Consider the following 12,466-nt stretch of genomic DNA (forward strand, 5'->3'; position numbering starts at 1 on the left):
TGCTCTTTCTGGATTCTGTCAGATCAGGAGGTTTCCCCACAGGCCCGTGCAGACCCGGTCCCGTGAATTCAGACGCACCACAGCCATGTGTTCTGGAGCAGCCCGGCGCTCCTGCAAGGCCTGGGCTGTCAGAGAGACGCTGGCTGGGTGCTGACCCGGCTTCCTACCCCGGATCTCTGGCAAGTTACCCAACTTCTCTGTCCCCCAGCAATGCCTGCCTGCAAGGGCAAGTGAGGACTGAGCACAATCACGATGACTGAGCAGTGCTGAGCACAGAGCCCAGGCCATCCTAATGGGCACATGGGGGTCGGGTGCCTCGTGCCCACCGGCAGAGGTGGGCTCATGCTGGGTCCCAGCACCATCCCCTAAAGGGATCTGAGGCATTTCACATCTCTGGGACACAGCACCACCTTTAAAATAGCACTCCCCCAGCCTCACCTCCACCTGCCCTCCCCTCCCCTGCCGCCAGCCCCTCCCCCACACGTCCTTCCTGCTCTTCTTTTCTCTCCACAAGTGCTCCTTGGGGATCTCACCCATTGTCTTTAATCCTGATTATATTTCCAGCCCGATTCTGAGCTCCAAACTTAAATGTCTTCACTTAGTTGTCACGTCAAGCTTCAGCTTAACATGTCTGAAGGGGACTAACTAAAGCCCACGCCCTGCCCCTCTCCCATTCCCTCAAAGACTGCCCCTCCCGCGCCTGCACGGAGTGAACGCCCCTTAACTGCTGGTTGAACTGAATTTCTGCACAGGCTTCCACACCATCGATTGTTCAAACTTTCTTTCTGAGAAGCCCCATCCGTAGTACAACAGCCACATGTGCTTCTCAGTTGCCACCAAGGCCCAAAAGCCACAGTGGAGGCTCTGGCTCTTTCCTGCAGCTCATGCCACTGCCTGTGGTCTGGCACCATTCAGCACCCTCCCTGGATTCCAGGACCTCAGCAGCCTGAGGAAACCACACTAGGTACACCCAGAACTGGGAGAGGAGGGGAACTGACAGCACAAGGAGGTGCTGCCCCGAAGGCCATTCTAAGAACCCAGTTTGTCCCATTCTCTTCTCCTCTGCCTGGGGCAGGGGCCTCCTGTACCTGATCATCTCCTTTCTGTCAACACATAAAGACATCTCTTATGTGCCATCTAACACTCAGTGCGGGACCTCAGGGGCAGGGACAGGGACAGTGTTGGAGGGACACACCCTGCTTGCTGGGACCCTCCTCGGTCCAGCAGAGCTGCGCTGTGGATAGCCTGTGCACAGCTTTCCCTCGATGCTGCACATGCTCAGACAGCCCCTGTGACAATGACCTGGTACCTGGCAGTGGGTCTCGCAGCATTTCCTGTCCCTTCCCCACTGGCAGGTCAGACACACACTGGGCACTCTCAGGGGCATACAGGGTTCTGTGCAGGTTCCTAGGGGCTGCTTCTCACTCAGCTCTTTGTCCCCTACTCAGGAGGGCACATCCCAATTGAGTGAAGGAGTGACATTTTTGTAGGGACCATCTTGAATGCTGTCTGATGAACACTTATATTTTAAAAGACAGTTGACACTCAGCCTTGCACAGCTATCTAAATTGAACAAAATGATTTGGGTCCTATGATGGGATAGTGCAGAAGAAACGAAGAAAGTTACAGCCCCTGGAGAGGTTCAGAAAATAGTGACTGTGATATGGGGGCTCCATGCCTGGCCCAGAGGCAATCATTTGTGTTGCAAATTTTGCATTGAAGTTTGGTTGTGCTGATATTTAAGGGACAACTAAAATCCAATTTTCTATTTTCCTTTTCTTAATAGTTAATTATTACATGTTCATTGCCTGCTTTATGGAGGGTACACTTAAGTTTGTGCTGATATTTAAGGGACAACTAAAATGTAATTTTCTATTTCTCTTTTCTTAATAGTTAATAATTACTAAATGCTCATTGCCTGCCTTATGGTTCAAATCTCACTCAAACCAATTCCAAAAGGCAGTTATAAGCCTGCCCTGTATTTATAGTGAATATTTTTTAAAGTAAGGGAATTTTTGGTTAAGTCTTAGAAATAGTTTTCCACACTGAGATATTTCTTATTCTAATACTTCTAAAACGCCAACAACTAAAGTCCTTGACACGTGCAGGTGATCTGAAATAACATAATTTTCATCATTTAGTCTTGGTTGATCAAATGGTCAAAAGCACGACATTAACAGCTTATTGAACCTGCAGATTTAGAGCAAAGGAATATTAAAAAACAGTTGACAGTATCCTGGAAAGGCATACTTGTGTTGAATATATTTCTCTTAGGTGTAAAGGGATTAGTAGAATAATAGAATATCTGCTGGGTAGATAAAGATGAAAATGGGCCTAAAATTGGCAAGGAAACATGGCAGCAGAGTAAAAGCTTACGTTTTTTAATAATTCACTGTATGCTTAAGTTCATATATATGTGTATCTAGACATGGCATGCATGAACGTGATTGAATCTTGACATTACTGTACAGCCCCAGGAATTGATTTAAGAGATGGAAAAAATGTCAATGTATATGATAGTGATATATAAATAAAATATCTTTTGTAGTATTTTCTGTGATAATAATTGATCATATGCAATTCTGTTTCCATTTTAAACATAATGTATCAAATTCATGGTTTGCTCCCAAATCTAAGGGTAGCTTTAGGAATTTTAGCAATAACTCCAGTTGTTTACTAAAAATACAATCTAAAGACCAAAATAATTCAAAAAAGTTTGTTTCATTTGTGCGGGGAGTTAGCTACGCTCCCCGCAAAGAGGTTTTCTCTTTCCGGTCTCTCAGGCAGGGGTCGTCGAAAAGGATGAAAAAATAGTGTATAATAATAATACACAGAGCCAAAGATGTAGTTTATAAAGTAAAGGTTTATTAAGTTAGACAAAAGAGGAGTCCGGAAGGATATATCTCTCCTGCGGAAATATATCAAAGACTGAAACTCCACACAGGTTTTTTATAGGGTAGTTACAGGCTCCCGTTGCCCTTTACATACTAACAGGCAGTTTGGTTTAGGGTCAAAGTCTTCTAAAAGGCGACTACAGATCCTTTAACTAACTCTATCTAGGGGAACAATGAGTTACAAAATCTTCTTAGGGCACACTTCTAAGTTTTATGATAAGGCTATTACTTTAGCAAAAAACAGAGACATCTTGGCTCCAGTGATTGTGTTCTTGGAGACAGACACGATCCCAGAAGTCAACATGAGCTGTACCTTGTGTTAATTACTTTAACTGCGTGGTTCCATCTGGGTCAGGCTTGGGCATTAGCATATCTATTTGATCAGCTCTCGTCTCTGGTGGTCTTTGTTGGTCAGCCCTGGCAGCCTATGGCCCTAGGTGAAGCCTGTCTTGTGTTTCAAAACAGGTGAGAACCATAGGCCCAGTTTACAGCTGTCTCTTTGAAGTGCAGCTGTTACTGATCAATGAGACACCCTCTTGAGGCGAGGCAGCATTTGAACTAACACATTTATTTTTTCTTTAAGGCAAAGCCTTATTTGACTTCTGAAATCAAATCTTGTCTCCAAAAATACAGGGGACAATTGTATAACTCAGTATTCTTAGGCTCAACACATTTGCCTTTCCAGTGTCTGCTGGTTTGTGCAACATCAATGTGTCAATCTTAGAATTACATTTCTGAGAATCTTCTTCCTTATGTAATACCAGGGTAAAGCTGGTTTGAAGAAAAACTTGTGTGATGTAGAAGTTGGAAGTAAAGTGACAGCCATTGCGTTCTGCAGGTTGTTGCAGTTACTGTGTGATGGACAGGCACCATGATGCCAGTGGATGCTTGTCCTTGCTCTTGTCTGCTTTGCACCTAGCTTGTCTTCTTAATTGGTGGCCCCACTGGGCAATAGTGGCCCCGGCTCACCACTGGCAACTTACTTGCAGAACCACCAAGCCAGTAGCTGTGGCTTCCTGTGGACCTCTCCGTGGGCTTCCCCTATGGGCCCATGTTGGCACCTGCGTTTCCCTGCAAGCTCTGACTTGTCCAGCCATGCCAGAATTCTAGGAGGACTGAAAAGTGACTTGTCCTCTCTTCCTCTACCTCTTCCTGCAGTCCATCCCTTCCCAGATGCTCCCATGCTTGTTGAAGTTCTAATTCCTATAACAAGGGCTTTATTTCCCATAAAACTCAAGGTGGCTCTGCTTCCATAATACAAGCCTGACTGTGCTATACTGTCAATATTGCAAAAACTACATGAAAATCACGATTCTGATAATATAATTCATGATTTAAAAAAAATAAAGTCAATAAAGGTATCTTATAAAATATATTAATATTATTTAAAAATAAAAACAGAAAGAAGTAGGCTCTTCTAAATGTATTTAGCTTTTTGAGTAATAAATATTTATGTTTTTCACTCTTGAGAATTTTTGCACTAGATCTGCTTTTGTTTCCATGTAATCCAAGTGAAAGGACATTGATCATTTCAGAATGTTTTCCTTTATTGAAGATGACTCAGTTACTTGGATACTTCTGCTGGGATCGTTGCCAGTGCAATTCTTTGCCATGTGTTGAAGCAATAATGGTTTTCTCTGACAGCTCCTATCTGTAGTATCCAGCAATTTCTGTGGCCAGAAACCTCTCACTCAGTGTCTTGCTGTGTTTGGATTATGGGTGTGCTCTCCACTGTGGCTCTGATATTCAGGCCAGGTTCCTTAAATCTAGGTATAAACATATGAGGCCTGGATGCAGTTTCCTTTCTATAACCTGCGTACCTGTGTCCTTGGTATGCATGCCCTGTAATTTATGGAGCTATGCTGCAGAGTCAGAAATTAACCATTGTTTCATCTTTGACATATCATTTTCCCTAATGATCTCTGATCTTAGAGCCAGGAGGCCTAGATTTAAGCTCTTAGCCAGAAATTTAACCTTAGTCTAGTTACTTAACTAGTCTGGATCCTAATCCCAGTGGTATGCTGGTGTTATAGTCTGTTTTATGTGGCTAGAACAGAACACAACAGACTGGGTACTTTATAAACAATAGAAGTTTATTTGACTCATGGTTCTGGAGGCTGGGAAGTTCAAGAGCATGGTGCCAGCATCTGGCCAGGGCCATCTTGCTGTATTATCCGTGGGAGAAGGCAGAAGGAGAAGAGAGAGCAAAAGGATGCAAAACTTGCTTTTATAACTAACCTGCTCCCTTCCTTGATAACATTAATCCAATCATGAGGGCGGAGACTTCTTGACCTAATCACCTCTTATTAGGGGCCACCTCCCAACACTGTTGCATTGGAGATTTAAGTTTCCAACACATGAACTTTGAGAGACACATTCAAACCATAGCATCCCATCCCTGGCCTCCCAAATTCATGTTCTTCTCCTAATGCAAAATACATTTATTCCATCCTAGTGGTCCCAAAAGTCTTAACTCATTCCAGCATCAATTTAAAAGTTCAAAGTCCAAAGTCTCATCTAAATCGGATATGGGTGAGACCCAAGGCATGATTTATCCTGAGGCAAATTCCTCTCTAGCTATGAACTTGTGAAATTAACAAATTATGTGCTTCCAAAATACAGTGGTGGGACAGGCGTAGGATAGACATTCCCATCCCAAAAGGGAGGAACAGTGAAGAAGAAAGAGGTAACTGGTCCTAAGTAAGTCCAAACCCCAACAAGGAAAACATTACGTCTTAAAGCTGGAGAATAATCTCCTTTGACTCCATGTCCTGCATCCTGGGCACATTGGGTGGGAGATGAGACCCCAAGGCCTCAGGCAGCCCCACCCCAAAGGTTTTGCTGGGCTCCATCTGCCCAGCAGCTCCCACAGGCTTGAGTCTCATGCCTGCGGCTCTCCCACGCTGACATTGCAAGAGGTGCAGAGTAAGGGCAAGAGGGAGCCAAACTCACTTTTATAACAAGCCCAGTCTCACAGTAACTAACCCACTGCCATGGTAACTAACCCACTCCCATGATAGCAACATTAATCCATTTATGAGGGCAGAGTGCTCATGACCTAGTCACCCCTTACAAGCCCCCACATCTCAACCCTGTTGCATTGGGGATTTAGCTTATAACACATGAACTTCAGGGGACTCCTTCAAACCATGGCAGCTGGCAAATATTTAAAAACTGGTTTTCAAGGTGTGGGAGCTAATGGGGTGCTGATTCATGTAATAGTATAATATTTGCTGATTTCCACAGTGTAAATATATCCACCATGGCCAGTTTCAAGCTGCCAAGGTGAAGTCACTTAAAAAACGTGAAGCTGGAGGGAATACGTGCTGTTGGCAGTCTCAGGCAGTCCACTGCTTCCTCTTCAGTGAAATGAGAAAAACAATTAGTACATGTCCTTGCTCACGGAATTGTTGTTTCTTACTTAATTTGATCATTCATTCTTTCAATAAGCACTTAGGTCAAAGGCACTGTGCTGGATACTGGGGATGAAAGAGCTGTCAGGGGTTTTGTGGCGTAAATAAAATAAAGCACATTAACCACAAAAAAAAAAAAAAGAAAAAACCCTCTTTAACCCTTAAAATACTATACAAATGCAAGGATTGGTAACTGCGATTAGGAGTAATAAGACTAGGTATGTAAAGGACTTTAGGGGCCTCTGTCCAAAAAGACTATGTTTATAAAGAGCTACTTTGTCATTAGGTAGTATAATGAGATATTTAACAACATAGATCAAGAGAAACCTTAATAATAATTTATTTATATCTTACTTACTTCCAAAAAGCATTTGAGATAGCTTGTTGTGTTAAAAAAAATCAGAATAAGACCAAATCCAATGCTCACAAAGTCAGAACTGAAATACAAAAGGAGAAAAGAAGAGACAGAAAGCAGATCAGCAACTGAGCAAAACCGTGAACTCACCGCCTCCTAGGAACCAGTGAACTGTTCGTATTCATCAGATCTTGTATCAATGCTGAAACAAAACATTGGTTTCAACATGATCGTTGTATGGGTCTATAGTGCTCCATGTTGTTACAATTTATAATTCTGGGAATTTATTGTGTAATTGGGAACACATAATCAAAACAGAACAAGGAGGTAAAACTAAGACATGTTTCCCGAAGTCTGAGCCCTCAGGACCTTATTCTGTGTTTAGTGAAACAGGTTCCTGGGCAGTTATCTGCCCGTCTGTCGTGGCCCAGTCCATCTCCTACACCTTTCCTGGCCTGCTGCGCCGGGCCCACACTCGTAGCCTGGCTAACAACCATCTTCTCAGTGGGCACCTCCTGCCTCCCACGCCCCCATCCAAACCCTGCGCTGGCAACCTGGATCCTGCAAGTCCCCATGTGTGGCTGGGACTCCAGCCCCTGCTGGCGTTTCCTTCTTCCCGGCCAAGCCTCGCACCTCTCACAGAGGGCGGGTCAGACCTCACTTCTCCAGGACCCTCCAGCCCACGTCCACGCCTTCTCCTCGCTGTCCCTGCTCAGCACTCCAGTTACTCGTTAACTGTCTAGTTTGTCGGAGTTGCAAGTGAATACAAAGTCTTGTGACCTTTGTTTCATTTCTCATGAGAAATGAAAAGCAAAGGCCCTGAGAGCAAAGATTGCATCATACATTTTATTATTATAGAAATGATAACGTTTATAGAATGATCCACGAGAGCCAGGAGGGGAAGCTAAGATGATCTAATCCAGCTCCTGGACACACAAAGAAACTGAGAGCCTGAGAAGGAGGTGACTTACCCTGTATGCTAGTTGTAAAAAGAACCCCAGTTTCCCAAAACCCAGGGTTTTTATAACACCATGCTAGCTTCATTTTGTTTTATTTAATAGCCAGCAAGTAGAATTTTTAGATATTCACCAAAATACAGGCCCAAAACTTTCTCGTGTAGGGAAAAGAACACCAAAATCAGTGAGAGTCAGGACATCTCAACTTCCATTCTAGTTTTCCAAAGCCTTTAGCAAATCATGCTATGGCTCTGGGCCTCTATGTTTTCACCTGTAAAATGGGGTATGAGCTGGATGGCCTTTAAGGCTATATCTGCTTGCAGCATTTTATGAGCCTACTAGCCCATCAAAGACTTGACAAGTGCCTGGCAGAGCATGCGCTCTCGCCTCTGCTCCCCACAACATGTCCCCTCAGCCTGGGACACACTTCTCCTCCTTTCGCCTCACTTGCTTCTTTCAAAACTCTGCTCAGCCTTCACTCACTAAATATTGCCAGTGTCTTCTCCCGGGCCCTGGTTAGATTAGGCATCTCACCAGTTTATGTAAAATCCTGTGTAAGTCCTGCTATTACCTTATCACTCTGTATTATTATAGTTTTTTCTTATCTCCACTAGTAGGATATGAATTTACTAAAGATTGGGATTACATCTGGCTCACTCTTCTAAGTACTTATTACTATGCCTGGCTTATAGCATAAAGTCAATAAACATTTGCTGAATGAATTTAATTATTTTAGGGTGGGAAGCAAAATCAATGCTGTGATACTGATTTGGGCTAAATCTGTTAAAGAGGCAGCTTTATGGAAGGAGAGGATTGGAACTGAACATTCAAGGGTGGTTGGAATTTGAGAGATCTGGAAAACAGTGAAATAACAGTGGCCCAACTCAGAGGTCAGGAAACTTTTTGACCCATACTAAAATACCGTAGGCTTTACGGGTCATACAGTCTTGTCATAATTACTCAACCCTGCTCTTGCAGCACAAAAGCAGCCACAGACAATAAGGAAGTGAACGGGCATGGCTGTGTTCCAATAAAACTATTTATAGACACTGAAATTTAAATGCCGTAGAATTTTCAGTGTCCACAAAATAGTATTTGTCTTCTGATTTTTCCACCGCTTACAATGTAGATACCATTCTTAGCTGTGGACCATACATTTGGTCCACAGGCTGTATTTGCTGACCCCTGATACAGAAAAAAGAAAGAGGGGGTGATTTGAGGTGCTGCCAAGAGCAATCTTTTCTCAGCTGTAGATACGTGTTTAAAAAGAAAGGAAAAACTAAAAAGAAGGAAGAGACCAGATGAGGTTAGAGAGATGAATAATGGGAAAGCAGACTAAGTAAGGCTCTGGAGGCCTTGCTGAGAACTTTGGCTTTAGTGAAATGGTGAGTCATTAAGAGGTTTTGAGGAGAGAAATGCCGTAATCTGACTTGTATCTTTAAAGGATCATGAAGTCCATATTTTTGAATAGGAAGTAGCTGAACTTGACTGGGTGAATTCATAAATGAAACACCGAGGGGAAATTCTCTTCTGGTACTGAATTTTCCTCCCAGTTGTGCGTGCTCAATTAGTTCAAGGCTTAGCCTGATCACAGGGTGGGGGGACACTTTCAGAGTCTGTCTTTGTGGGCCTCAACCAGAGTGAAATCGATTCCCTCCAGGTATTAAAAGACTTTTCCCTATTGAATCCCATGCATGATGGAAACACATTTTTATTCCATTTAGATACTTATTGGTCAGGAACAAGGTGCAAAGTTTGAGTACTTATGCTGCACAAACTATTTGCTTTTTCAGACACCAGGTTATATAATTCAGCAATGGAAGTATTCTTACAGCAAGTTCTGTAGAGGCTAGGACTGTGGCTTCTACTTCTGTGTTAGTCCCTCCCTCAGCAGAATGTTGGCTGCAGAGATAAGGACAACTAAATAATCCTAGTGACTCAGTGGAATTGCCTTGTGCATCTTCCCATCCTCACAGTGCCTACGTCAAAGAGTGGTTGTCAGGAGTAAACGAGGATTAAATCATAGATGAGGCACTGAGCACCGTGCCTGGTGCCTGGTAGATGCTGAGTAGGTGGCCCCAGTCCTGAGTTATGTGGGAACCTGCCCAGGCTGGAAAGGAAGAAGCCCTTTGCTCCTGGCTGTGGTAATCACGGGCTCCCCCAGCTCCTGCTTTTCATTGCTGGACCAGGCTCTGTGTTGACTCCCCTATGGAGATATTTCCTGCTTCTCTGTCAAGAAGTATGTGACTGTCATAGTAACTGTCACTGTCAGGAATGGAAACTTGGGCACCGAAAAGAGGTCTCTTGCCGAGGCTGGCTGCCCTAGATTCACTCTCCAGCCAGATTCTTCATTTGGCCAGGGTAGACACATTTACAATTCTTATACTGGAGCTCGTACCTACCAAATGCGCAATAAAATGATAGCGCTTCTTCAACAATACGGAAGCCACTCTTTATAGTCTCCCTGTGCAGAATAAGTGAGGTGAGCTCATAGTACAGCACCTGGCGTAGGTAAGTAAGCTTCCTGTCACACTGTTTGATCCTCCAAGATAAGAGAAAAACATCTGGGGTCAGGCTTTCAGACAGGGAAATGGCATACCGCCCGCTATGTGCTAGACAGGGTCCTTTAAAAGCTGTGCATAAATTGTTTAACTTTCTTTTCTAAAACACAAAGAAAAATTTAGATGGAACCAAAACAAAACATTTTTTTAAGTTTTATTTTTTTATTGATACATGATAGAGGTACATATTTTCCAGGTACACGTGTTAATTTGATCCATTCATGTAATCAAATCAGGGTAAATGGGATATCCATCACCTTTAATAATTTGTCTTTTCTTTATGCTAGGAACATTCGAATTATTCTCTTCTAGCTGTTTTCCTCATTTTAAACCTCTGGGGGAAGAGTAGCCACTGAACTGGCGGGTTCTGCGAGGTCTAATTCTGCCACCTAGCGAACGGGAAGGGAGACGCCAAATTTAGAGCATAATCATTGATCTTTTGGTAATTTTGTTTTCAAAATCTGTAATTTACTGAGAATGTGTTTTCTGATCAGGATAATTAAAATCCTCTCTTGTTAAGAGATTCCATTCAATTAGTTAAAGCAAAATGATAACACTAGCTTTTAAACACTAAGCCCCCAAACTGAATTTCCTAAATCAGTTAGTGCTTACACAGCATAAGCTATGAAAGTGTCCCCTGAGTGGAGAAATAATGCCTCCCAGTCCTTAGCGTGAATTTCCCCACCTTTCCATTCACCTTGCCCTTCTCTACCCACACATTTTGTGTTTATTCTAGTGCAAGGACTGGGAGCATCCCGGAGACTGCGGGATGTCTTTCCAATACACCACGGGATCTTGGCTGGCACCAGAGTCATTCTGTCCATTTGCCAAGAACACAACTATCACTTGTAACCAAGGTGCATGCTCAGCAAGCTCTGTTTGATTTTTTGTGTGTGTTTCCCCTCCTTTTATTACTAAGGTTGTTCATGACAAACATAATCTGCTTTCTGCCCTACATGTTTATGAAAATTTCCTTTTTGTGTATGATGAAAACTAAGGCAACCAAATCTCCTCCAAAACTAAGTCAAAGCACACCTGAAGTACCTGGAGTTGTTTTGAAACCCTCAGTATTATTGTAATTACTATCAACAATAATCATAACAGGTGTTACTTATTGAACTCCTATGATGTACCAGGCACTTTATTTTATTAACATTTTTGCTAATCCTCATGCCACCACTGCAAAATAGATATTATTGTACCCATTTTAGAGATAAGGGAACTGATGCTGAGAAGTTAAGTAACTTACCCAGGTTCACACAGCTGGTGAGTGGCAGTCAGCATTGCATTCACGTCCGACTGGCTGCAAAGCCCCTTCTGCCACAGGGCAATGGGCCTCTCATTTGTGTACTCACATGCCTGTGACTGGCCAGCCCCCAAGTCTGAGATTCTGGGGTCCCCTCAGTGCTGCCAGCTGCTTAGTACCTAAGACACTTAGGACCACAGAGCCAGTGAATCCAGGAGGGGATTAAATACCAGATGACTGAAGACAGAGCAAACGGCAGCCCAGGGAGCTGGGACTGGAAGGGCCTGGGTGAGGGAGGGAACATGGCCTAGGAGGAGTCAGGACACCCCAGTCCTGGCCCTGACTCTGCCCCTGAGCCCCCACGGGGCCTTGAGCCAGTCCCCACCATGCCCACAGCCTGGGGGTCAATAACCGCTGCTGGCTGGATGCCCTGTGAGTCAAACTATCCTCCCAGTAAAAACCAGGGCTTTGACTGTGGGACGTTCTCTAAGGCAGGGGTCCTCAACCTATGGTGAGTTGTATAATTATTTCATTATATATTACAATGTAACACTAATAGAAATAAAGTGCACAATAAATGTAATGCACTTGAATCATCCCAAAAACATCCTCACCTCCCCCAATCCCAGGTCCATGGAAAAATTATCTTCCATGAAAATAGTCCCTGGTGCCAAAAAGGTTGGGGACCGTTGCTCTAAGATTTGCAGGTTCTAAGAATTCTGGGTTTCTCCCAGGAGCCATGGGGGATACCAGGTGAACAGGATATTGTCTCTGCTTCCAAGAGCCCGGGGCCGTGGGGGAGACACATGAGGGCACAGCCAGGGCAGCTGCAGTTTTTCTCAGAAGAGACTCGTCCTTGAAGGCCTTGCTGTGATCACCCCCAGATCCTCCCCCGCCTTGTCCCCTGGGGAGAAGAGCACAGCACAGGAGGGGTGGGAGGGGATGGGGTGGGAAAGGAAAGGACAGAGGAGGACACCACACGTTGTAAGAGTAAATATTGTTCCATAAACTTTGTTCTGGTTTTATTAATATAAATGTATG

The sequence above is a fragment of the Lemur catta genome, chromosome 1 (genome assembly GCF_020740605.2).
Source record: "Lemur catta isolate mLemCat1 chromosome 1, mLemCat1.pri, whole genome shotgun sequence".
Lineage (NCBI taxonomy): Eukaryota > Metazoa > Chordata > Mammalia > Primates > Lemuridae > Lemur > Lemur catta.